Here is a 24,898-nt window from a genome sequence, read left to right on the forward strand (position 1 = left end):
ATGTGGCTCTGGGCAGCCTGGTCTGGTGGTTGGCAACCCTGCACATAGCAGGGGGGAATGAAACTGAATGATCATTGTGGTCCTTTTCAACCCAGGCCATTCTATGTTTCTACAACATCATAAACCTGCATTATTAAGGGTCAGATTTAAAACTGACCCATTTTACATCTGCACAGTTACAGTCAGCATTCCAAGTACTCCCAGCTGCAGTAAATACATCTCAGGACTGTGAACAGAAGACAGAAACTCCAGACCTTCCTCAAGTCTGGAATGCTGAACAAGTTCTATGGAGTTGCAAATTTACTAAGGCTGTGGGCACAAAGACACATACAGGGATTTTCAAAAGCACCCAAGCAAGTTAAAGGCCTTTGAAAAATCTAAGCCTCTGTTCAGTTCTTTAGAAACTTAAATATATTTTAAATCCAACCAGGAGAGCATATTAAGAGCAAATTCAATCTGTGGACCTTAATTGGAATACTAGACATATTATCAAAAAATTGTGTTTACTCACACTCAGTTAAGGAAGGTTTTTCAGATGTCTCCCTGTGTAGATTGCCTAGCTGGGGTAGAAAAAATTGTGCACATGAATGAGTGATTGATCCAAGAACAAGAAAAGACAGGGCAGTCTATGGGAGAGCATGCTTAGCAGGGGTTTAGGAGAAACGTAATCACACAACGTGATCTGGACAGTCAATTTTCCCCCTCTCAGTGCAGTCTTCCCAACATTTTTCAGCCTGGTGACTTTAAATGCTTTTGGAGTCAGAGAGCCCCCCCTACTATATTCTTATCAAGGGTCTGGTACACAACATCACTATCAATGCCTTTAAAGTACAGCTATAACTCAGATACATACAACCCAATTTCTAGATTACAGCCCTCATATTGCCCCAGCTCAAGCCCCATTTTCTGATGGGGCTCCAGTTAACTAAATAATATGTGGAACATTAAAGGCCTACTCCAGCTACAGATTTTCCAACCACATCTATACATAACAGCACAGCTCAAATTAAAGGAATTTTAAATACCAGTAACATGCTTTAAAGTGCATTTCTTTATTGTCATATATAAATGCTCATCTATCTATAATAGGAATATATGTAGATCTACATATAGATCTGTATCATAAGCACAGACACAAGAACACAAATAGCAGGCTCCTGGGTAAGTAATTGGCATTTTATAAAGGTCACCTTTTTAAGGAGAAAGAAAGACTGTTGAAGGTTAATTCTTAATTAAAATTAAATACTGCCTTTATTTAAACTCTCCAAAGGAAGGACTTTTAATAAAAATCCTTCAATAACAGCCAGATTTGAAGACATGATTATCAGATAAGTCTTACTGCAGGACAAATTGAGCTGCTCTGTACATGCTCTACTTCTCAATTTCTAGAGGATTGTTTAAATTGTGGGTAGGAGCTTACTACCTCTGAGGCTCTGCTGTGAACACTCTAAAACCTGTGTATAACAACTGTACAGTATACACAGGCCTTCAGATGGCAATAACAGCCTTCTAGCTTAGATCTTTATGATGGTGTGTGTTAACACAAAACTGGCAAAAGAAATGCTTTAATAATAAAACAACTGTAATCCTGTCAAAGGGCGAAGTAATTTCAATTATTACATGTTTGGGTGTTTGCTGCAAGCATGCAATAAAATACCAAGTAAAGCACATGAGAAATCTTACATTCTGAGCATTAGCTCTCACTACATCCGGAGAATGACACAGTGAGACATCAAGACAAGAGGCTCTACAAACATGACTTTTCAACTTCATGACTTAAGCACATTCCTCACAGATGCAAAATGTAAGAAAGCTTAACAGCCCTGGAGCAAAGGACAACTCACAGAACAGAAAAATCATCGTCCTTTAAGAGACAATATTTTAAAGCTTCCTCCTTTGAGCAAATATTGACCAGAATCTACAAATAAGAGAGCGAGCAAGTCACTTGGTTCAGGGTATCTTTTCCAACCCACAGGTCAGCCTGTATAGAACAGCAAAAATGGCCAGCTGATCAGGAGGACAATAGTATTCTGAAGAGGAGGAATGTCTTACAAATATCATACAACCTGGTTGTTTTCATAACAAACTTTAAGGAGCGAGGGTGAACAGCCACAGCCTTTTCCCACATAGGGAAACCCCAGTTACAAATTGTTTTCTCTGCTACCCAGCTGTTTCCATCTAATAAGCAGACACAAAAAGCCCATCAGGGTATATGCACTGTACATTGGGTTCAGAGCATTTACATTATTGTTACAGCAGCACTGTTAAAAATAAACTACTTAAAGATTCCCTACCACAGATTTCATTAGCAACAGATGTACTAATAGAATCAGATATTTATTGTCCAGATCAATTAAAGCAATTAAGAAAACCTTTATTTCTAAAAAGAAAGCCTCCAGGAAGCATATCACCCTCTGTTTATAGATACTGTGTAGTCCAGATTCTATTATATGAATTATTGGTGGGTTGACTTCATTGGAAAGCTGCCAATTTAACCAAAACGATGGCAAGGGAAGTCTTTGAGTTCCCATGTTGCTGCAAACACTTCTATCCTCCCACTAGCTCTATATTGTTAATTATATGCCTCAGCATGACGAAAGAACTCACTGCAATTCATTGAGCTATATGTAGCTAAGGCACCAACGTCTGCTTTCGCTCTCAACAGGAGACAACAATCACTTCCATGATTTGCTCACTAGGATCTGCCCTCATTCAAATGCAGCAATGTTCTTTTCAGCCTAGTGTGATCTATCAGGCTTTTTTTATTTGTTTATTTTTAACCTATGACAACTTCCTGAAACAGAAAATTAAATAATTATCTGCATACCTCCCACAGGTAAACACACAAGTGTCTGTGAATACCTTGTAAGGAGTGGAAGATCATTCACTGTGCTAGGTGATCAGGCAGGGGAAAAAAAGGTGACAATGCTCAGACAGCACCTGTCCTCCTCCAAGTCTTTGGCTCCAAGTCAGAATGGCTTGCCAAACCACATTACTCCATTCTCAGGCACTGATGGCTGAAAGCAGTAGTATTTCCCCCACTTTACCATTGTGAAAGTATGATCTCCTTTAATTAGATGCTGGATTCATTCATTACATGAAGTCGTATTTCATAAGTTTGTAGAGATCTCTGATTGTTTGCTTTGCTTTAAAGTAATAAAATGCAGTTGTGCTTCCCTAGAAAAAAATCTCCCCTAGTACTTTCACACATATGCGTATCATTAACAAAATACAATACATATAACCATAAGTATACACTTGCATTACCTTTCACATCCCAGAGCACATTTGTCAATCACTTGCATAGAAAAGAAACCTTAGACTTCTCTCCTGAAGAAAAAGCGAGCTCTCAGAGGATCCTCTTCAGAAGGTAAAAATAATCATCCTTGTTATACCTATTAATTCCTCTCGTGCTTGCCTTCTTGGTGGATATCACCAGACAAGGACAAAACATTTATTAAGCTTCAGGCAAACATTTTCACTGAAAAAAGATTTTGTAAATCACCTGAAAGAAGGTCACTGAGCAATCCAAAAACTACTAATTTGTGTTAAGTTTGCAAGGCTCTGTTGGTTTGGAAAAAAAATAAAAATAAAAAAAATAAAAACAGGCCCTGGGTAATAGATTACTTCTATCCCCACTGTGCCTCACAGTTCGATTCTCAGGCATCTCAAATTATGAGCTTTACTTGATGCTTCCCCACAGCCAGGACACTCATAACACTTCTCTCCAGCGTAGATTTGCTGCACTAAAGTAATTGCTGAGTCCATGCTGTAGCTTTTCCCATAGTAGAAAAACTAAACGTAACTCTTCAGCTTAAGTAAACCTGCTTCACTTGGGGAACAGGAGGAAACTGTCATCACAGAATGTTTAGTGACTTCTTTTGCTCAGTCACTTATACTACTCAAGTGCATTAGGAAACTTGTGTCCCATCACTGGATGATCAGAATAATGAACATCTAAGACAAACCTCTGTTGTGTCAATTTAGAGCAAGGATATGGACCTGCAATTTAGGAGACACATTAGCAACTGGGCAGTTTGGAGAATGCTCCTAGAGAAATTTTGCTGTTTGGCATAAACAATTCTACACTTGTAGCCAGAGAAGACAGAAGGATAAGGGTACATGCTCAGCCTCATCATTGGGATGCTCATTTTCAAGGTAAAGCCTCATGCTCTCTCAGCCTGTCCTTGCAGGAAAAGCATTCCATCCCCTGGATTATTCTTCTGGCCCTTCTCTGGACATGCTCCAACAGGCCACGTCTCTCCTGTACTGAGGACTCCATATCTGGATGCTGTACTCCAGATGAGGTCTCATCATTTCAGAGTAGAGGGGAGGGATCACCTCCCTCACCCTGACAGCCACGCTTCTTTTGATGCAGCCCAGGATACCACTGGCTTTCTGGGCTGCAAGAGCACACTGCTGACTCACGTCCACCTTGCCACCCCCCAACACTCCCAAGTCATTTTCAGCAGGGCTGTGCTCCACCCTTCCATCCCCCAACCTGAAGAGACACCATGTCTTTGAAAACATAATACCGTACTTCTAAAGAAGCTTGAGTCAGACCATTAACATTATTTGAGAGTAATCAAATAAATAAATAAATAAATAAAATCCTACCAAAAGCAAGCATGTATTCCCCTGTCTGCATCTATCATTTACCAAGGAGTTCATTCTCTGCTACTCTGTTGCTGGTGGAGGATCTCTTATGTATCCAAAAGCCATCTACTAAGTAAAAAAGTACCCATTAAAGCAGCTCCTACCTTACGCTCAGTCAGACAAGCAGGAATTTGATGTTCTCACTTCTACGCCTGGTTTTGCCACTGCTTCTCCTTGACCTCGGACTTGCCACAGATCACAGGAGCCTGAGAGAAAAATAGGAGTACTCAGAAACTTGTATAGGTAAAAGCATTCAGTAAACTAGACAAAAAGAAACTAAAGCAACAACACTGTCTTGTGCACCAATTCTGACTGCACAGAGAGCACTAATTCATTAGGAAGGCTTGCCGTTCTTCTGTGCTGTCACCTCCCAAATGTCTCCAGATGTCAGATTCTCTCTACTCCCATTGACTAGGTAAAAAGATGCCAAAAGCATAAAGAGTAGGAGGCATCTCGCCACCTAAGCGCAGATTCTACTACATAAATTCATAAAAGAAATGAGGATTTGGAGGTTACTATTAACACCACAGATGCTAAAAGTGCAAGTCCTGGAAAAACACAGCTGCATCTGTGCCATTTCAAAAAGTCTTTTTCTTCAAAGACTTAACTTGCCACCCACACAGCACCAGGGGAGACAATACACAGCAAAGCATACACAGATGTGTGCGCTTACAACAGGCAGCGCAAGCACTTCACAGTGGCATTTAAGAAGAATTGGATGGACTCTCATGTTCAGAACATATCCACTTACTAGAAAGCACAGGCACCATAAACACTTTGTAATACTATCTGTCTGTATCTTAAACTGTGGGGAGACCTCTTAGATACAATACTTAATACTTCCAGATCATAGACACTGCTCTGTGAGCCATGCTGTTGTGCACAAACTCACCACCATCACAAGAAGCCTTCCGCAATCTCACACAGATGAATGGGACATTAAGTTCAGCTGCCTTCATTCAAGGGAGCAGAAAACAGCCCAAACATGAGACTGCCCGCAAAAAGCTACCAAGAGGTTGGCAACACAGGGGCTGTTAGGAAAACTCCATCTGCCCTCCTTCCTACCCACAGGACAGGCAACAGCAAGTTGTTTTATGCCTTCTGGAGTCTTTGCAGGTAAAAAGGCCTCCAGAGGAGACGAGAAATATCGCTGCGCCCAAATAAAGCACCACCATACAAAGATGAACGTGTATCAGCAACATATGGATGGGAGGCAGTTAATATAATAGCCTTTAACCAGTTTCAAATCACCCAAGAAAGGAAGCAACCATAGATCATTAATAAAGAAGAAATAGCTTAACCTTTCTGAGAATCAGTGCTCAATAGAAACTCCAGAAAGAGGCAGTCCCCAAGTAAAGATACTTCCCTTTCAGTTGCCAGCCCTTAAATGAGGTTAGGGAGAACGGGACCCAGAGCACACCCCTCCTGGTTGCACTGGTGAATTGCTCACACCTGTGCTCCCAGGACTGGCACACCCCTCCACCAGGTGCTCAATCACTGGTTCAGACCATGACCTAACAGTTCCCATACAAATGTGATTGTTTTTTGTTGGTTTTTTTTTGTCTAGACATGTAGCAGGAAGGACAGCCTATATGAATACATATATATTCCATCACCACAGAGCAGCAGCACAGGCACAGAATTAAGCACATTGTCCATTGATGTCAAGTGGTACGTGCAGTGCCAACAGGAAAACGAGCCCAGAGGGACTTGCAGAGCAGCAGAAACAAATAAGGTGGAATCAAGGATAAAGCACTAATTTTGTACTGAGGTTTAAAGCTATCAGCTTAAATGTTCATTACTGCTAAACTGAATGATGTATGAGAGAGCAAACACCTGCTTCTTAAGGGAAGGGAATAGGTAACTTTTGTAACAGCAAATATACATTTCCTACTTCCATTTAGCTCACAAACTACATGAGCTCTGCTCCTTTCGTTCGTAGTTTCACTGCTGACAGCAAACCTAACAGAGAAGCAATATCTCATTATTGTTATTATTATTTAAAAATGTCTTCATCCTACAGGCTTGACAGACCAGAGTAAACTCCAAGAACAGAGGTTCCATTTTGCTGTTTTCTTTAGAGTTTCTAGATTTTATATGGATAGCTTTAATGGGTCTTTACAGAGACCTTAGAAGTAGCTGCATTTCTTCAAAAGCAAATGCATGGAAAACAATCTTATCCCCGTTTCTATTAATTGCATCTTTTATCGATATAATACATTGTATGGGAAATTGGTAATCACAGTGTGAACCACTGATTAATCAGCTGAGGCAAGTGTGGGGTCAGCTGTGGGAGCACAGGTGAAAGTTATGTAGCTGTGCTCCCTGGAGGGGTGGAGTTCGACTCCACCTCCTCTGAGACCTCATTTAAGGGCTGACCCTCACTGAGGCAGCATCTCTTGGAGATTGCTTGCCAGGGAGGATCGCCTCAGCTCTGGTGAGTTCCCTTTTCCTTATACCTTCTGTATTTCCACCATTTTCCTTGTAATTGCCATTCTTGTTAGTACCAGTATAGTTACTGCCAATACATACATTTATTCTTAATTTCAATGGACTGCCACAGCAATTTTCTTCAGCTGAAAATGCATACCTAACCATGTATGGTGAAGGAACTTAAGAGATGGCGTTTTCAGGAACAAGGTAAATAAAAGGCCTGCTTCTGTACTTAAACTCCTGAGGGCTGAAGAGGAGAGAGCAATGCACTGTTTACACACTTCTCTACCAGGGGGAACTATGCATTTGGAGGGGAAAAGAGAGGGGGGCGGGGAATGAAGCTTGAGCCACAGCAGTAATTTGTGGAGACAGCAAAGAGAATGGTCCAATCTTTCAGGGATGAATGCTGAGAGCTGGTTTGCAGTGCTGTCTTTCTGCTCCATGTCACAGAAATACTTATTTCCTGAAGGATAAAGCTGCATCTCATAGGCAGAGCATCAACATACGCACACCTGTACAAGGAAAACAGAACAGGACTTGCCCATAGGCCGGATCTAGCCCAACTGTTGATACAGTTGAACCTCTGAATCACTAGCTTGTGCTTACGTTTGTTTCATATTTTTCCTTCTTCCCAGTTCTCTTCATACTACAATTAAAAAAGAAGTTCTTAGCACCTATCAAAGTGCAGCTCATCACAGATTTAGCCCTATTATGTCTGATAAATTCTATAATGCTTTTAAACAACTACTGTGTTATCTGTACTTGCATGCTCTGTTTGACATTGCCACACAATCAAGGTCAAAATGCTCAAAAAGATAAGAGAAGACAGCAGAAATAAAAGAAGCATTGTTAAGTACATGGTTAGCTTGCTTCCCATTCCCTGCCCTCACAACACAACAGGTGGCAGCTTTTGAACAATTGATGAAGATCTGCAAAACTCCTACTACATAGACAGCTGAGCCCCGTAGCAGTATGTCAAATACCAAAGCCTGAAATCCACTGTAATGCAATGACTGATCAGCACTGATTCCAATAAGCCTTGAATCAAGTCTTACTTCTAAGTCTCATTAAACTCATTTTTATATAAAATCAATAGCCCTTTTGCTTCCTCCATCAACTGTGAGGGAAATAACAGAAACACTTGTTATGATCAGACTTGCACCTTACACAAGCTAAAAGAGTAAAGAGCTCCACAACGAGATTAATCAAAGTGAAGGAATTATAATGGGCTTAAAAATGAAAGCACATTAATAACTGCTCCCTTGCAATAAAAAGAGTTCATACCAAGCACAAGTTCAGCACGACTCCACGTCCATTGCTGAAGCAAAACTACCTCTGCAATATTGTGAATGAGCAAGTGACTATTCTGGACAGCCACGGGCCAGGATGGGAAGGCACCATAGAAACTCCATTCATCCATTAAAAATAAATAAATAAATCAAATAAGAAGAAGAAGGGAAAAGTAAACTTCTTTTGACTTTTTTGGTCATTTACATGCTAAGCACAGGTTTCTTTGTTCACTATCAAAATCATTTGCAGAGTCAGCAAGTAGCACAGCAAGGATCATACATGACAAATATATCAAAGCAACCCTTTCTGAGTCATGTCTCTAGATCTAGCACAAGACCCAAGAGCCCAGCTGGCGTTAGACATGATTCTTCATAACTCATTTACAAAGACTAACTGATAGGTGACCAGTTTTTTTTCTTCTGTTCCTGTGAACAGAAACGTACCTTTGCTGTCTTGGTCTTGGGTGAGGAAATTTGCCCTGAGAAACTTGTTCTCCTACTGATCTTTCTTCTGTTAACTTAGCAGCCTACAATGCCGTGATGCACTTTGAAAATTCAAAAGAAAAGGCAAAACTAACAAACTCACCTCTATCTAAGTTATAATTTGTCAGCAAAATGTCTTCAGAATTTCCAAAGTAAGATGCTGAAACGGGAGAACAGACAAGAAAGCAGAACCAGCTGTGATTTCTCATGGGACAGTCTAGTTATGCAGGAATACCCAACATCTTTCCTTTCTCCATCCTCCTGTCAGCACTCACTACAAGCACTCAAAATCTTGAAGGCATTTACCTTCAGAAGCCATTTGGAGATAACCATCTTCATTTCACAGTGGTCTGACAGACAGGCAAGCTGGCTCACTCAAACAGCGAGCATCACAAAATTGAGTTTTCCTTTTATTTATTTATTAGTTTTATAATTTATAACACATCCAAGGAAAAAGAAAAGTTGGGGGAAGAGGAAAGAAAATAGTTTTCAAAAACAGAACAAAACCTGTTGTAGTGTCAGGGGCATAACCTTAAAGGGACATCCTGGTTCCCAGAGCAGCAAAAGGAAGGAAAGAACAACTCACATTTTTTCCATCTAGAGGGAAGTCAAAGATTGATCTTATCTCAAATAGGTGGGATCAATCTCCCACTCAAAAGTTCCCTTTATTTCTAAACAGAGGTATTTTTTTCCTAACCAGACTTTCCCTCTCAAAAGTGCAGTTTCAAGAAAGACAAACGTTAAAATAAAGGCCTCTACCAACTATAAATGCAATGCAGGACATGGAATTTCCTTTATCTGTAGAGATTTTATTTATCATTTGAACTGCCTTATTTGTCTAATTCACTTAACGAATGTTTTTAAAACACAACTTTGTTGTTAAGCGATAAAAGAAGCAATTACTATTAGCAAGTTCATCAAGCGTTGTTTCACCTACTGACTAAGGTTAGATGCCAATTCAGATCACAGAAAGCCGTATCACTTCCATTTCTGTACACTACAGTATTTTTACTAGGCTGAAAGGATTACCTACATAATTCTCTCTTCATTTTTTAAACCATAAAACTATGTTCTGTCACTTTTATGCAATGCCTTCAACAAAGCTTTTCAAAAATAGGCTACTGGATCTTATTCATGCTGCATTTCGTCTCATCGTTTCTGTCATTTTTATGTTGCCCCTCCAGCACAGCAGAAGGGATCACACAGTGCCTCAATTCAAATGCATGACTATGACCCTTGAAGAAGAGTTTCCATAGAGAGGGGTCAAATGAAGCAGAAATTGGGTAAGAATTATATTGTTGCCTTGTTTCTGCACAGAGAACAGAAAAATAAAGGCAGAGGGTGAAATTCATCTGAGGAAAAATACCTCTGCTATTTGTTGGTTTGAAGGCATTGTTATGGTTTACCACAGTAATGACTTCAGAAGTCTCAAGAAAGAACTAAAAGTCTCTTTGTACGAGATATACTAAGAAGCCCATCTTTGAGAGGAAATCAGTATAGAAACATGCCCAAGGTGCGCCATATAGCACCCATGCAGACACGGCATTAACGTCAGTTTTCTTAAATTAAAACAGTGCTTCTAAAGCTCAGAAATGCCACTGCTGAGAATATAAAGGTTCTTTACTAGGAAACCATTCATAGGCCAGACTGAAAAGCATGGCTCCATTAACAAAGAAAAAAATAAATTGAGAACCACTGCCCTAACACCTTTGTTGCCATCCAAAAGAACATTATGTAAAAATAGTGATCAGAAACCTGGTGCATAAGTCACATACTGACACCAGCATGCTTTGCAGTATCATTGTACTTCCTTCCACTGGCAGCAATTCCCAGCAAAAGCTCCAGCCATTGATGTTGTCCACTCGGTGGGCACTGTGGAGATGGCCTCTCTTCCAAAGATCCATGGTTGGTATATGAGTATGCCATTTATATCTTCTACCTACAATGACCTGGTGAATTGTTTATACAGCATTGCCAGCATCTTCTGTTTGCTTCAGGCCTGACACTTCCCAGATAGCTGCAAAGAATCAGAGCTAATGCCCCAAGGAAAATCAGTGGCAAGTATCTTCTCTAGCTTCAAATAAGGTCTTGAAAAAAAATCCTTCTAGCGAAAATAAATCACAAAATGACATTTAGTCCACGGATTTATGCTTTCTTTGGTCAGCATGTATTACAGAGATCATAGGATCTTGCTAGCCCACCTGATATATATCAAGATAAGCTTTGCTGGCAGAGATCACTTGCCTCAGCCTGAAGAAGAGCTACCTCCATTTGCTAGAGCTGTGAGGTGCTGCAGCTGCACTTAGTAGCTGGGGGCTGTGGAGCAAAAATACTTCTGACTTAGGTGCTTAAACATAGCTGTGCTCTAGAGAAATACTGTACAGAACATCAAACACGTAATCTGCTGGCACGGACACATTCTCTTTTGTGCTGCATCGCTCCCAACACTGCCTGTATAGCTGTCGTATCCAAGTGCCTCCCAGCAGTGCACTAAGCACTGCAGCTAATATCTGACGTTCAGTTTATTCTCTCTCTTCCCTCAGGGAGAATCATGTGCACTGCAGTATGAATTGTTTTGAGAGGGTAGGAGTTTTAAACAGGTGCAAACAGCTTCCTTTAAAAGCTGAAAGCGAGTGCCTTGAATGCAACGGGTGCTCAAGCACATCACGTGCAGTAAAAGCTCATTTCAGAGACTGGGGAAGACAATATCATTTTCTCCCTTCCATTAAAAATGGCGTATTTTGCGAGTTGTTGATTTATCCTTTTGATACAGCATTCTTTAGGGCCAAAAGCCAAATGAATAACTCCACTGAGGTTTTTGTATGGCACCTACAAGTTCTGAAGTGCATCATGACTATACAAATTAATTATTCACTGATGCTTGTAAAGCATTTGGGGTCCTCGAACAAGGGGAGCCACTTTTGATATAAGAATCTAGCTGCCTCCTACACTTTGTAAACTAATCTTTCACATCTGTTTCTTTGATCTAGAACAATTATTTTGCATCCCCTTGGCAATACTCTTCACTTTAGTGTGGCTTCCTCAGCTCTATAGATCTTTATCCTTACATCCGGATTCTGAAGCAAGCCAGCCTAGAATACTTGCTAAAATCTAAATTAAATAGCATTTTCATAATGACATTGCTATTGAGGCAATGTCCCTACTGTGTAATACAGTTAAGGTTTCTTAAAATGTTATGTACATGAAAGGCAGAAAAGACTTCCATCTTAGAAAAGAGCAAAAGCAGTTTACACAATTCCAGGAACAGGGAAATTTTCAACACAGAGCTTGTGCATGGAAAATAATGGTTTCCAGAAACGTTTAAGGGTGAAGTTTCTTTGTGTGGGGTTTTTGTTTCTGTATTTTGGGCAAGTCAAAATCTACAGGTCTCAATACTGGAATCCTTTATTCACAGACCAGATTTTTTCTGTATAGAGAACAAGATTTAAAAAAAAAAAAAGATTTCCCCAGAGAGGCCATGAGAAAAAAGAACGAATCCAGTTTTGTTCTAAGGGACCTTTCCAATAATTACTCCATGAGCATATAAACAGCAATTGATAAATACCACTCTTAACGCTTCACTCATGGATGTAGCCTCCTTCTCTGTGAAGAAGCCCACACTAATAACAGAAAAGAGAACAGTGAAGTGGAAGGAAAAAAAAAAAAAAAAAAGTAGAGCAGAGACAGCATCCCTGTGGTCTTAGTACTAGCTTGGATTTTTTTTTTTTACAATCTAAGAATCAGAAAGTCACACTTGAGTCCCATATGTAGGTCAGAGACTAACTGTTCTTTCCAAAAGAAATTAGCAATTAAAATCTAGAGATTTGATTAAATTTCATATATCTATAAAAAAAAAAAAAAGTGTCCACAGAAGCACATCTGCCATCTCTGTTCATCGCTGTTTATAAAAATCTGAAGATAACAGATAAATGGATGGGGCTGGGCTCTTTTCAGTGGTGTGCAACAACAGGATGAGGAGTAAGGGGCAAAAACCACACTACAGGAAGGTCCATGCATTCATAAGGAAGAACACCTTAACAGTGAGTGACAGAACACCAGAACAGGTTGCCCAGAGAGGTTGTGGAGTCTCCTCTGAAAATGTTCAAGACCCATCCAGACCGTTTCCTGTGCAGCCTGCTGTAGTGAACATGCTTTAGTGGGATGCACATAGAAGCATGACAATGAAAAGGACAGGCATATAATTATGCACGAGAAAAGATTCTTCTTGGATTTTGACTAGTTTACATTATGAGTGGCATCACAATAACTTGAAACCATTACAATTAGAACAAAAATCCCCTGAGGAAATCCATGTTTCCGGTTAAAGTTCTACTACAGGTACCCAGTTTCACACAGCTACAGATAAAAGCAGAACTACTGTGAAATCACAGACAGCCAGAAAGAACCACATGTCCTCCATCCCAAGCCAGACTTGTGACTCTAGCACTCCTGAAAGCAAATGCATCCTGTGCTCATGGACATGTCATCAAATTCCTTTTTTCAAGGGCAAAGTTGTTCTCAAAGTGTTGGCTCTGCCACTAATGATTTTTCTTAATTGGCCAGTCAAGGTTGCCAAAGGATGACACATCATCATGCTTCCAACAACACTGCCCAACCCAGAAGTAGGGGAACAAAATACATCTCTTCTACTTCAACCTGAAAACAGAGCAGTAATCATGAGGCTATGAGCAACGAGACAGTGCCTTCTGTTGTACCACATCATTGTGGTGTTTACTGCCACACACAGACCAAAGATTTATTTTCTGTATTTCTCATTTCCACATGCTCGAAACTGCATTTCACACAAGACTTGCTGCAGTCAGAACTAAGATCTCCAAGAAAAGGAGTCCATTTGAAAAAACAGCACTTCTGTTTCAGTACCTTTTTGACCTCTGGTTTGCTGCAACATACACAGTAAGGCAGGGATCAGACATTTAATGCAAAAAGGTCTCTTTGTGCAAGAAATATTTACCATCCCTCTTGTGGAGGAGCCTTTAAAAATTCAGTCCTAGCAGAGGAACTTTCGCAGCCTCCTATTAAGACAAACTTCATTACTGTCCCTCCTTTCCAACCCACTAATTTATCACAGTGTCATCATCTGCAAACTCAGACTTTAGCAAGACACGAGGAGGTATCACTAGAACAACGGTGGCATAGAAGATTATGCAGCTTTTATTTAACGCTTCTGCTGGCAATAAGTTTCTTACTTATTATTTGCGTAAGCTCTACTTAATGTTCATAAAACTTCAATTACTTGCAGAACAAAAGTGTTCAGTATCTAACGAAGTTTAGTCTGAATACTGCTCTTCCTGTAGGAAAGCAAATTCAGATAGATGAGCCAGAGCTACTTATGCAAGCACCAGGGTTTTTTTACTCCATTTCTGAGAAGTGAGAAACAAGAGAACTTAACATTCCTGCCCATTTGGCAGAAGGTTGGGCTCTTTCTCCTTGCCTCTCTCTCCAAGCCACAACATTGTAACTCACAAAGTGACTTCAAAGTCCTGAACATATCTGCAATTTTACATCTGGTTCTTGTTATTTTAACCTCAGAGACAAAGATTATTCAAAAAATAAAAATCTGAATCTGATTTCTGCTGATTGCTGACACTTTCCCTAAGGCTTCTTTATTCTATTAGTTTATTTAGAGGATATTATCTTAATACAACAAAATTTAAGAACATTCATATTTTCAGTGAAGGCAAGGGCTCTGCTGGATCAAAACACTTTGAGCTCGTGATTCATATATTTACTACTCAACTGAAATACCCTTATCATTCCATTATATCTCTGTTGTATCAGTGATGACCATGGAGAACACGTGCTTGACCTCTGACGTCAGTTCTACCTCCCTAGGATCAACTTTTAATAGAACCACCACCAGATTCTTCTTCCTCCAGGCTTTTAACACAGCCAGGAAGTACTGACATCAGCCCAATTGCCTTTGAAAAGGAATAGTTAGAGGACACACAAAACACCCTGCTTGACTTGTGGAATATCCAAGAAATCGACAGCACCACATGTGTGACAGAACCAGCCATTCTGCTGCTGCTTTGTCCTCAATTCAGTCACATCTGCCCGAAGCAGACAGAACATCCAACTGTGCTCTCTCCAGCTACACCATAGCAGCGCTATTCATTTCACTGGGACTTGCTCTCTTAAAACAGAAGGATATGTAATTTTCTTTTTATTAACTACAGACTTACTCCACACAGCGACAGCAAGATCTACTAAGAAACGTTATTAAATGCATTTGTAAGCCCACGTTTAGTCACTGAAAGAAACACTGCTCAAAGAAATTCCTCCAGCTTCATTCTTTCTTCTGATAGGAAAGAAAAAAAAAAAAAAACAATCTTGTATTTTCTGATTGAAGATCAGATTAATTAGGAACTAATTGTAAGCACTGCAACTTAAAAGAACTCAAGATAAATGCCTGGTAAGACAAAAGGTTTGTTCCTGCATCACTGCTACTTGCTGTGTTTGACTCGGGCTGCCAGTACCTCCCATAGAACCTCCTGCTCACTTCTACTGCTCTATTTCATTCCACTTACCCAGCAGGGCTGGGAACAGCCTCTGAAGTAGCAGCCTCTTTGAGAGATGAGGAAAGAGAAAAGGAGAAGGGGGAACAGAAAATATTACATGCTTCACTGCCACCTACCTCACCCTCATTCAGAGTCCCCTGTAGTCAGCTATGCAGACAAGGAACTAGAAGTCGACTGCTGCTGCTAATGCTGGAGCCCAGAGCCATTTTACCAGCTCATGAGAGATGTACATCTCATTCAGACATGGCCTTCACAGGTACCAGGTACCAACACTGCACTGTGAAGCTGAGGCCCTTTCTTCCTTTGCTGCAGCTCACTCCTGCTCCCTGAAGCACCCAATCCACTACACACCCGTACAGCTGCTTAAACATTCCTGTTTTATTATAAAGCATGTTTGCCTGGAACACTACTATTAAGAAGAGCCTTTCTGAAGAAACAGTTCTTATTAGCATGGGGACAACCTGACAGCTTGGTGAACTACAGCTCCACAACTGAGCAGCAACAGGCAGTCTTCCTCAATGCTAAGAAACACCTTCCTCTTCTCATATCTCTTGGGTACCCCTACATTGCCCTGTTACAAAATTGCACAAAATAGAAAGTGGGTTTCTCTGGTTCAACAACGCAGAATTCATGTATGCTGACAAAGTACTGAGTTAGATCAGCGTTATTCAGAAAGCCAGAAGACAGTGCTTGCCCTTTTTATTCCAGTTTAATCCTTAGGCAAACAAGAACTTCAGACACTTCTCAAGCATTTCTAAAACAGATCTGGGTTTAAAAACAAAAAAAAGCTGTTTTACATTAAACAACAACAAAAAAGTCAATAGCCCAGACTGCCTCCCAGAAAGGTTAAAGCAAGCAAGTAATGGGAGAAGTGGAAAGAAATGGGATGTCACAAGAAAATCTGCTTCATATTTAATGGATTACAATATATCTCTAATTCAGCCAGATTCCAAAAGCAAAACCATCTTCCTGTACCCCCTAAGGAGGCAAAGAGGGTTACAGTTGGGGGGGAGGGAGAGGAGGCAATATCGTTTGCGCATGTGGTGATGATGAGCAAATATTCTCTTATCTCAAAGGAGAAGAGATTATTCACTAAAATGTAGCCATTGTCGCTAACCAAAATAACTTCCTTCATTGTCTAAGGCAGGCAGACTGATCAAGGTGTGAGTTTGGAACAAGAAAATGCTGGTTTCCCCCTTATAGGCCAGACCACCATTTTGAATTAATCATTTTCAGCACAGAATGGTGAAAAGAAAAAAAGCTGACAAACATGTTGTTCAAGAGTTCCACGTAACTGCAGTCCCAGGTCTCTCCCCTATAGCTAGGACTGTATTCTGAGAAGTGGAGGAAGGGATGGGATGGGGGGGTATCATACCACATACAGCACCATTCGCAGAACGTGCTGCTCATTTGTCTGAAGTAGAACCATTATTTTGAATGCCTCCAGAGCAGACAGGGACACTCACAGCAGTGCAATACAGTCAGCCCATTCTGTGCTGGGAGGTCACTGATTTTCAAGGCTAAAGAACACAAGAATGGCTTCTGGCTGGAAAGGTGGGATTCAAATCAGCTAACAGATCCAAGCATTATCAGCACAGGGCAACTATCTGCACGTGCCTGTCAGCCTCACACATAACATCACATAAGGCTGGTTTTTGTTTTGTTTTTTCAAGCGTGGTTTCCTAAGGAAGCACAGGAGAGAAATGCATTTTCACTGGCACTCTAGGCAAAAACAGAGTTTAATCTGGCATCTTTCACAAGCATTCAATTAGTTTCCAGTTCAAGAACAGAAAAGAACAAATTAATCAACAAGCAAAGGCTTAGAACAAGCCTGGTACTGTGCCATTAAATGGAAATGAGAGGAACTGGGCTACTAACAGCCCTGCTATAGGCATCCCAAAGTTCTTCTCTGTCAGCGTTTTCCCCATGGGATACCTTTGGGTCTCATCAAAAGTGCCAAGCTGCATCAAAGACAGTACATCTGAATGTTAGTGCCAAGAGAATTCCCAGCAGAGTTGAAGTCCACAGATGCAAAACTAGAAAGATGACAGAGAGGCACACAGACCAGACTACCAAATGGTCCAGCCTACAGAACTGTTGACCAAAGCACAAATTAGAGCTACTGCATGCTATACAGAAGTGGATGGAAGAAAGCCACTAAAACTCCATATTCTGAAATCCATCTTTACACAGGAGATTAATCAGAAAGAATAAACAAGTTAATGTTTTCATTTCTGTGTATGCAATAATCCCCAATGGTTTAGTCATTACAGCAAGAAACCAAGTCTTTAAAGATAGATCAGCCTAAGAAGCCGAACACTTCAGAGAACAAAATTAACTCTGTGGTTAGCTTCCCTTCCCAATGTATTATATTAGACAATTATCTACAGAAGTCAAAACCAGGCCAACATTTTAAAGGGCCACAAGGGGAATAATACAATAATTGCAAAGAAAAGAAAGCAAACAATGGTTAGGTGCTCATACTTGTTTAAGTCGCATACACAGTGGCATTCATAATGAATACTAATTCTGAGCTCTGCTTCATAAGGCATATTTCCTAAAAGGAACTTATTTTCTAATTATGAGCTTCAGTGACCATGCACATTAAACAATGAAAACAAATGGCAGTAGATGCTAACATTGTGACAGTCCCATTATCTCCTAGCAAAGCAGAACAGAGCTGTTAGCCATTCTCGTGGGCAAAATTTACTTGAAATGCCACTTCTGTCCAAGTTCCTACAGCTGCCAGTTTAACCTCCCTCTGTCCGTACCGAAAGGAGACAACTAGAAAGAAAACAAACGACGTGAAAATTCTACTTAATAAGAACATCTACAGATCAGAGATTGTGTCCTTAAATAATTCTTGGTCACTTTTTAAATGTAAGATTTGAAACGATCACCCTCTAAACAGGTTAGGGAAGGGCCGGTTGTTTTCTCCTTCATGTTGTTGAACTTTTTTTTTTAAAGGGATACCTTGCCTGTCTCCTTAAAATCCAGCGGCAGTGAAAGCTTAATCTTCTGGTAGTCTTTGAGCACAGAGTGCTGCTCTTTTGCCAAAGGGCAGTTAAATCATCCAACAGTCCTTCATTACCTCCACAAGATCCTTCATGGCCCAACTCAGCAGTACTATATTTTTCAGCTTTATGAAGCATCTTCTTGACGTCATCTCAAGGCCCAACTGAGCACAACAAGCACAAGTTTGATGCTCAGGAACCTCACCGCACACAGTTGCCCAGGCAGAGTTTTATTTATTTCTTATTTTGCTAGATGCATTAAGATCAAAAGAGGCATGGTAGACTGAGATCAGTATTACTGCTATCCCAAAAATCAAAAATGATTGCAAACAGACATTAAGCCCACAAACAAAACAAAATGCAGGTTGTAAAACCTACTGCGTTATCAGTGGACTAGTTTACAGGTATTTCCCTAAGGCAACTTTCAGCTTAAAGATGTAATCATACTATCGTCAATACAAGACTGAAACCAAAAAGAAAAGAGCTACAGGACCGCATGAAGGAAAAACAGGTTTCATCCAAGACATCTCATGCGATGGACATGTGGACAGTGAAAGCTGTGTTGGGAAGACATTCAAGTTTTCCTCACCTGCAAGCAAGAGATCTGGCACTGAGAGAACAGCAGCTCTCTGCAAGCCTGCTCAGTTATTTCTCAATATTCCAAATGGTGAAAACTAAACTCTAGCAAGACTTTCAGTGATTACATAGAACACTTTTAAGAACAACGGCGTGTGATGAAAGAATATTCAGACACAAGAATGAAGGTGGGTTTTTTTTCGCCATTTCTTCACTATGCATTTCCTCTCAAGGGTAAAGGAGGTGAGCTGGCCCCTTACTGCAGTCTGAACTCCTGAACAGAGAGACTGATAGCAATAATACAGGCATATGCTTAAAAGCAGGATTTCTATGCTGATTCATACTGAAGTGAGGACAAAGAATGACACATGTTCTGTACGGCACACTTCAAAAGTTTCGTACAAGACATCCAATTCACATTTCTTCTAATAAAAATAGATTGCCTTTCTTCAGAAGCGCTGCTATGTCTATTGTAGTTTATAACAAATGCAAATTCCCAGTAGGAAAAAAAAAAATACATCATTCCCTTCCGATGCATGAATCAGGACAGATCTGCATACATTAGCAGACTGACTCACAGGTGAGATCTACTAACTCTTACCGTATTAAAAAAATAACTATGTGATCCACTTGTTAAACAGCCACATCGACTGACTGACATCACAATGCAAGAAAAATATTTTGACCTATCATTCAACACACCCAACATATAAAGCAGGATTTCTTTTCTACACTACGTAAGTCGACATGCAATAGCCATAGGCTGTAGCATTTTTCGCATGCACCCAAGAAAGCACTACTTTCTTCCCAAATCCCAAGCAGGTTTTCCTGACAAAGTAGAGCAAAAATTGTTCCCAAGAAGATGAACTAATCACAGGCATGAAGATGTTAATGAGAAGAAAACATTCCAGTAGGTTAAAAGTTTTGCCAGTTTAGCTTTTAGCACAGTGTTTGCTGGGCGCTTCTTATCAATATATAACCAAAACCCTGCTTAGCTTCAGGGAGCTTTACTTAGTTTCAAGTCTGGGATATTTCTATCTTGCCCCGTTCCCTCCCTCCTACCAGGATCTTGATCTCGCTGTGGTCAAGGCCTTTTTTCTAAGTTTGCAAGAGTGGAAAGCATTCCCTCTTACTCTGCACTCTGCTTGTTCACAGCACTTTCTTTCCCCTTGTTGAGTCCTTCACACACACACAGACCAGATGAGCACCACTTAGACAATCAATAGAATTAGTCTCCAAAACACACTCCTAATGAACTCTTCAGCATCAATGCACACACATACAAACACATCATCTAATTCACACAGCATTTGTTGCAAAAGGCCAGGACTCCACAGCTACGCAGTTGGAAGATAAAAGGTGCTCCACAGAAAGCAACATGATGTGATCTGAAACCAAGTAAATTTTGTCCTAATTCCCATTAGTATCACCTCCCAAATGCAAAAGGCTGGGTATCTCTTCCTAAATGCTTGCTTGAAAGCGTCCCAAAGGAAGCTGCATCAAGTTGTATGTTTTCATTGTTCTCTAGCTCATTGGCATCTGAGTTATTCTGATCATTATGACATACAAGCACTTGTTAGTGAAGCACATTAACAAGACAAAATCAGATCAGAAGCAAGCGGGTGCAATACTTTCAAGTCAGGCTTAATAAAGATAAATCTTTGGTCTTCAGTCCAGTGTTTTACTCACAGCATTGGGCAATGCCTTAATGACCACAAAGATGCCGGTGCTAATAGATAACAACCTGCCTGCTGACTAGACACACTGCTTGGGCTCTGCACAGAGAACTCTGCAAGAAAGAACTTTAAGGCAAACACTGACAATCTCTGTATGCACTGTGACTAGAAAAAGAACACATATACACTAACCTAATTATCCAGAGATTAAAGTTAGTAGGAAAAATATTTGTACACGCATATACACAGCAGTGGGGTACAGTATTAGAATTAAAAGCTTCATCTAGTATAGTTACAAGTTTGGTTTTTTTGGGAGATTTTTCTTTTTTCTTTGCAGAAATTAATTCTCACTCCCATCTACACCTACAAACATGTACACCTTTGAGAGGCAGGAGAAAACCTCAGCCATAAGAAAAATAGAGGAGTATCTGGCCTGGACTGACTATTTCCCAACGTGCTGATCTGCTTCAGAAATAAAGCAGCAGTGAGGCATTTCTACTGAAAAAGCGTTTAGTAAATCAACATGGATGAAGAAATGTACGGCTGTCACCTTTCTAAAGCATCTGCAAGTCAAAAGGGCAGGAAAAATCCATTATGAGGTCATTCTCACTGTACTTCTTTCTGTTTTTCCCCGACTAATTAAGTGGCATAAGAAGAAAAATAGACTTCAGCTACATAAGTAGCCCTTCTGTATGAGAATTCAATACTGAAGTGCTTCATTTAAAAAAATAAACATCAAAAACACTTGCAGCCCAGCAGTTCTGGAAACCTTTCTCATCCCAACTTCCCATCAGCCCATGAAGTACCCTCAAGTATTAAGAGCAGAACTCCGGCTTCTGCAAGGAACTTGCTCCCTTTTTTTCAATTCATTTCTTTGCATACTGAATAACCATGACACAACAGATGTTTCCAGAGAGCATTAGTTAAAACAAAAAAATATATATAGTATTGAAGATCAAAAATCAACAGGTCAGGTCAGAGCTGAGTGCCAAACAAGGCTGGATATACACCAATAACTGGGAGGCTGAACTAAGTGCTTGGGAGACACAGGCTGCTCCCAGCCCCAGGGATATAGCTAGCAACATATCCAGCCCACCTTCCACCATTCAGAGTACGTGTGCCTGAAGTCAGAACCTTTATCTCCTTGCAGAGTGCAATAATGCTACAAGGTCTCCCAGTCAGCAGAGATTAATTCTTTCACCTTCCAGACTGCAACAGAAACAGGTTGACATGAAACTGCAAGCTATCAGTAACTGTAAATAAGAGAGAAAATACATAATTGAGGCAAATTAGATTTGGAAGAAAACATTGAAGGGAAAGGAATAAAACAGCCCTCTTCATCAGACGAGACATCACTTAGTCATGATCTGGAGTGCTCACACCTGCTCCACTCTGCCACAAACTCCCACAGCTCTGAAACATACTGCAGCATCACCCTGACACCTCTCCTTCTGCCAAGCCTAAGAAGCATAAAAGGATCATTTTGCCATTCAAGTTCTCGTTTAGTTAATCACTAGCACCTTCAAATCTCTACTGTGTATTTCATGCTCAGTATCTCCATAAAGTGAAGCAGCCCCATGAGTCTGCCTCTTCCAGCCCAGAGCAAACTTCTGAGCTGCTGAACACATGAGTAATCTTGCCATCAGACTCCAGTGGGCTGGGCTGCTGGCACAGCTGGCATCCTTGTTCATCTGTGTACTTACACAGTCACTTGGGCTTAATAACAACCATATTCTGGTCACTGCTTCCCATGGTCTTTTCTCTCCCCCCTTGATCTTTTTCCATCATAAAGAACTCAACTCAGAAAAATACTTTGTTTGACACATGCTACTCCGCCTTGCTAAGTGAGACAGATGCAAGGCAAGGCTCAGAGTCAAGGTGATCAAAGAACGAGAATAGAAAGGACCTAGGAGGAAACTCTCCATGGATTCTGTAGGTACAGGGTATCTATAATATACATCATAAAAGCCTTTTGAACTGCTGCTTTTAGTACCTCTAGAGACTAGAAGACCTTTGGAAACGTACCTCTAAACGCTTGACTTGAAAATGCCTATTCAGCCCTTTGCTGAATAGGAACATAGAGTATAGCAGAATAAGTAATGAACTGTATTCTCAGTATCTTGAAAATTAACTTTCTCCATTCCCCTCTCTCCCACCCCCTCGGTGGAGGCTGCTAATCTGTATTACAACCAAACAGATCCATCTCACTCAGTTCCTCTCCCGGTACCACAGATGTGGCAGGTGATACAAGGAGTGTTGTTACTGTTTTCAAATGCATTCTTTTTCACGCTGTGGTATTTTCAACTACCTAAACAAACAAATTTATGCTGCGTCTTCAGCTGCCAAACTAGTCCTTTATTTGAAACCCACTGGTGACAAGAACATCGAGCAGCACAACCCTCCCTTCCTGATTACAGCTGCAGACAGCCACATGGGTTGGTGCCAGTAAAACGTAAGCTTCTGTCTCCAAAGAAATGAGATAACCTTTACAGACTGAAAATGGAGGAGGAATAAACAGAAACCAACATCAGGTCTCGTAACTCAAATTAGTGCTTGCATGTGGTTAAGTAACGAAAGTGGGGAACAGCTTTGTAAAATGTCCTTTTGTAAATGCAGTACAGTAGTTACAGTAGTAGTTTCAACCCCCATTGTTTCCGAACTCCTGAGCTCTCTGTCTCATTAAGCCAGGCATTCTCTTCTCACTCTACAGCACAGAGGTGACAGCACTGTCACAATTCCCAGCTTCTTGTCTCACTCTGCAACCTAAGAACCTCTGTCTTAGTACAGAATAGTCTGGATTAAGTACAGAAGAATTCCTCCCACGTACCCAGAGCCAGATATTTCATCCAAGCTAGTCACTATGGCTCCATATCAACCTGTAACTGAGGATGTAATGAATATCTGGCGTTGGCAGCAATGAACATGACACCTGTCCACACGCCACAGAAAAGTGCTGAATTTATGAACCAAGCTCCAGTCTGAGTTACTGCAAGCCTAGACCTGTAGTCAGTTCTACACACCCATCACCAAGAAGCTGAGGGGAATTATTTTACCTCTACGCAGAAATAATTCTCAGCTCCCACAGAACTGTATGCATACTGTACAACAAGTTATTACTTTGAGTTATTTGCAGTGTTTTTCCCCACCAGCTGCAGTAGCTGAGTGCTACCTGCCACCAAACAAACTCACAAAATAAACCCCATCATTATTCAGTCTTGAATATAATGCATCCACCTTCACTCAGTACAATTAGTGCCAGAAGCCAATTAATCTCAGGTTCTGACACCCCTCAGGAACGCATTGAGTAATACTATGACCACTACCAAAACAAAATAATACTACCACAGAAAAGGCAGGCTCAGATCCCTGGTCAAGATCTGCAAAATCCCATCTCACCTCTTTACGCACCATAAAACAAAACACCAGTTGGAATAACCAGGTACCCAGGCAAAGCACAGTTGGAAGGAAAGAGTTCCTGCTACAAATGAGCTGTTCCACCACCACAAGTCTTCCATCAGGCAAGTCAATAACTAGGAAAGTTACAACATGGATAGCATCACCTGCAAACCACTGAGATGTCAGCTACCCTGACTGCAAGATGAAGGGGCAGGAAAGAAAGGGAGAAGTACCACACAGCAATAGACAAACATTCACGTTTCGTTGTGAGGCTTGTTTTTTTTTCTTCAGCATAAATGAATTGATTCAATCCCACCCCCCACCCAAGCAATACAGAAAACACTACTGATTAACCATCCAATCAGAGTGCTGGCTATTACAGGGGTGTTCTTTCCTTCTCTTTCAAAAGACATTAGCAGCAGTTCAGCTACTTAAGCATATGAATTCAGACAGGCACGTTTAATGAAAGCTTTACCTTCTATCATGGCATTTCTAAAGCAGAGAATAGTCTGCCTTTTACCCTTCCAGCGTCACAATGAAAAGGTAACTCTTTCCACGGAATTGAAGAAAATACTGTGGCTAGCAAAGCCATGTTGACAGACAGATTAATTATCTACTTGAACTTAAACGCAAGAGTAAGCTTGTCACTGCTAAAGGAAAAAGAAAAAAGCCAATCAATTACAGAAAGGTAGCAAGGCTGCTGTGCTAACATTTGCCTCCCCAGACCTTCTGCACGGCTTAGTGCAATGACAAAAGTATGGTGCACAGAAACAGAGAAGTGAAGGCAGGCTGGGGTGTTTGCTTCCATTTGAATAGGGCAAGGCAGGACTATCCAA

At 40.7% G+C, this 24,898-nt stretch overlaps 1 protein-coding gene across 12 annotated transcripts in view; it reads right to left on the bottom strand.

The window, feature by feature from the left end:
• TSPAN4 (tetraspanin 4) overlaps positions 1-24,898 on the bottom strand; it is a 380,904-nt gene that overhangs the window by 342,294 nt on the left and 13,712 nt on the right. For 7 of the 12 annotated variants that reach the window (XM_085548324.1, XM_015863754.3, XM_015863761.3 and 4 more), the window contains exon 2: positions 4,761-4,862. The exons of 2 other annotated variants lie outside the window; for them this stretch is intronic. The gene's annotated coding sequence lies outside the window, so the exon portion shown is untranslated. Of the gene's footprint in view, positions 1-511; positions 561-4,760; positions 4,863-24,898 lie in introns of all 12 variants that reach the window. 3 more of the 12 variants (XM_015863758.3, XM_085548320.1, XM_085548319.1) reach the window with 1 other exon arrangement.

This window comes from Coturnix japonica, chromosome 5, assembly GCF_054131305.1.
Source record: "Coturnix japonica strain WE chromosome 5, WE-NBRP24, whole genome shotgun sequence".
Lineage (NCBI taxonomy): Eukaryota > Metazoa > Chordata > Aves > Galliformes > Phasianidae > Coturnix > Coturnix japonica.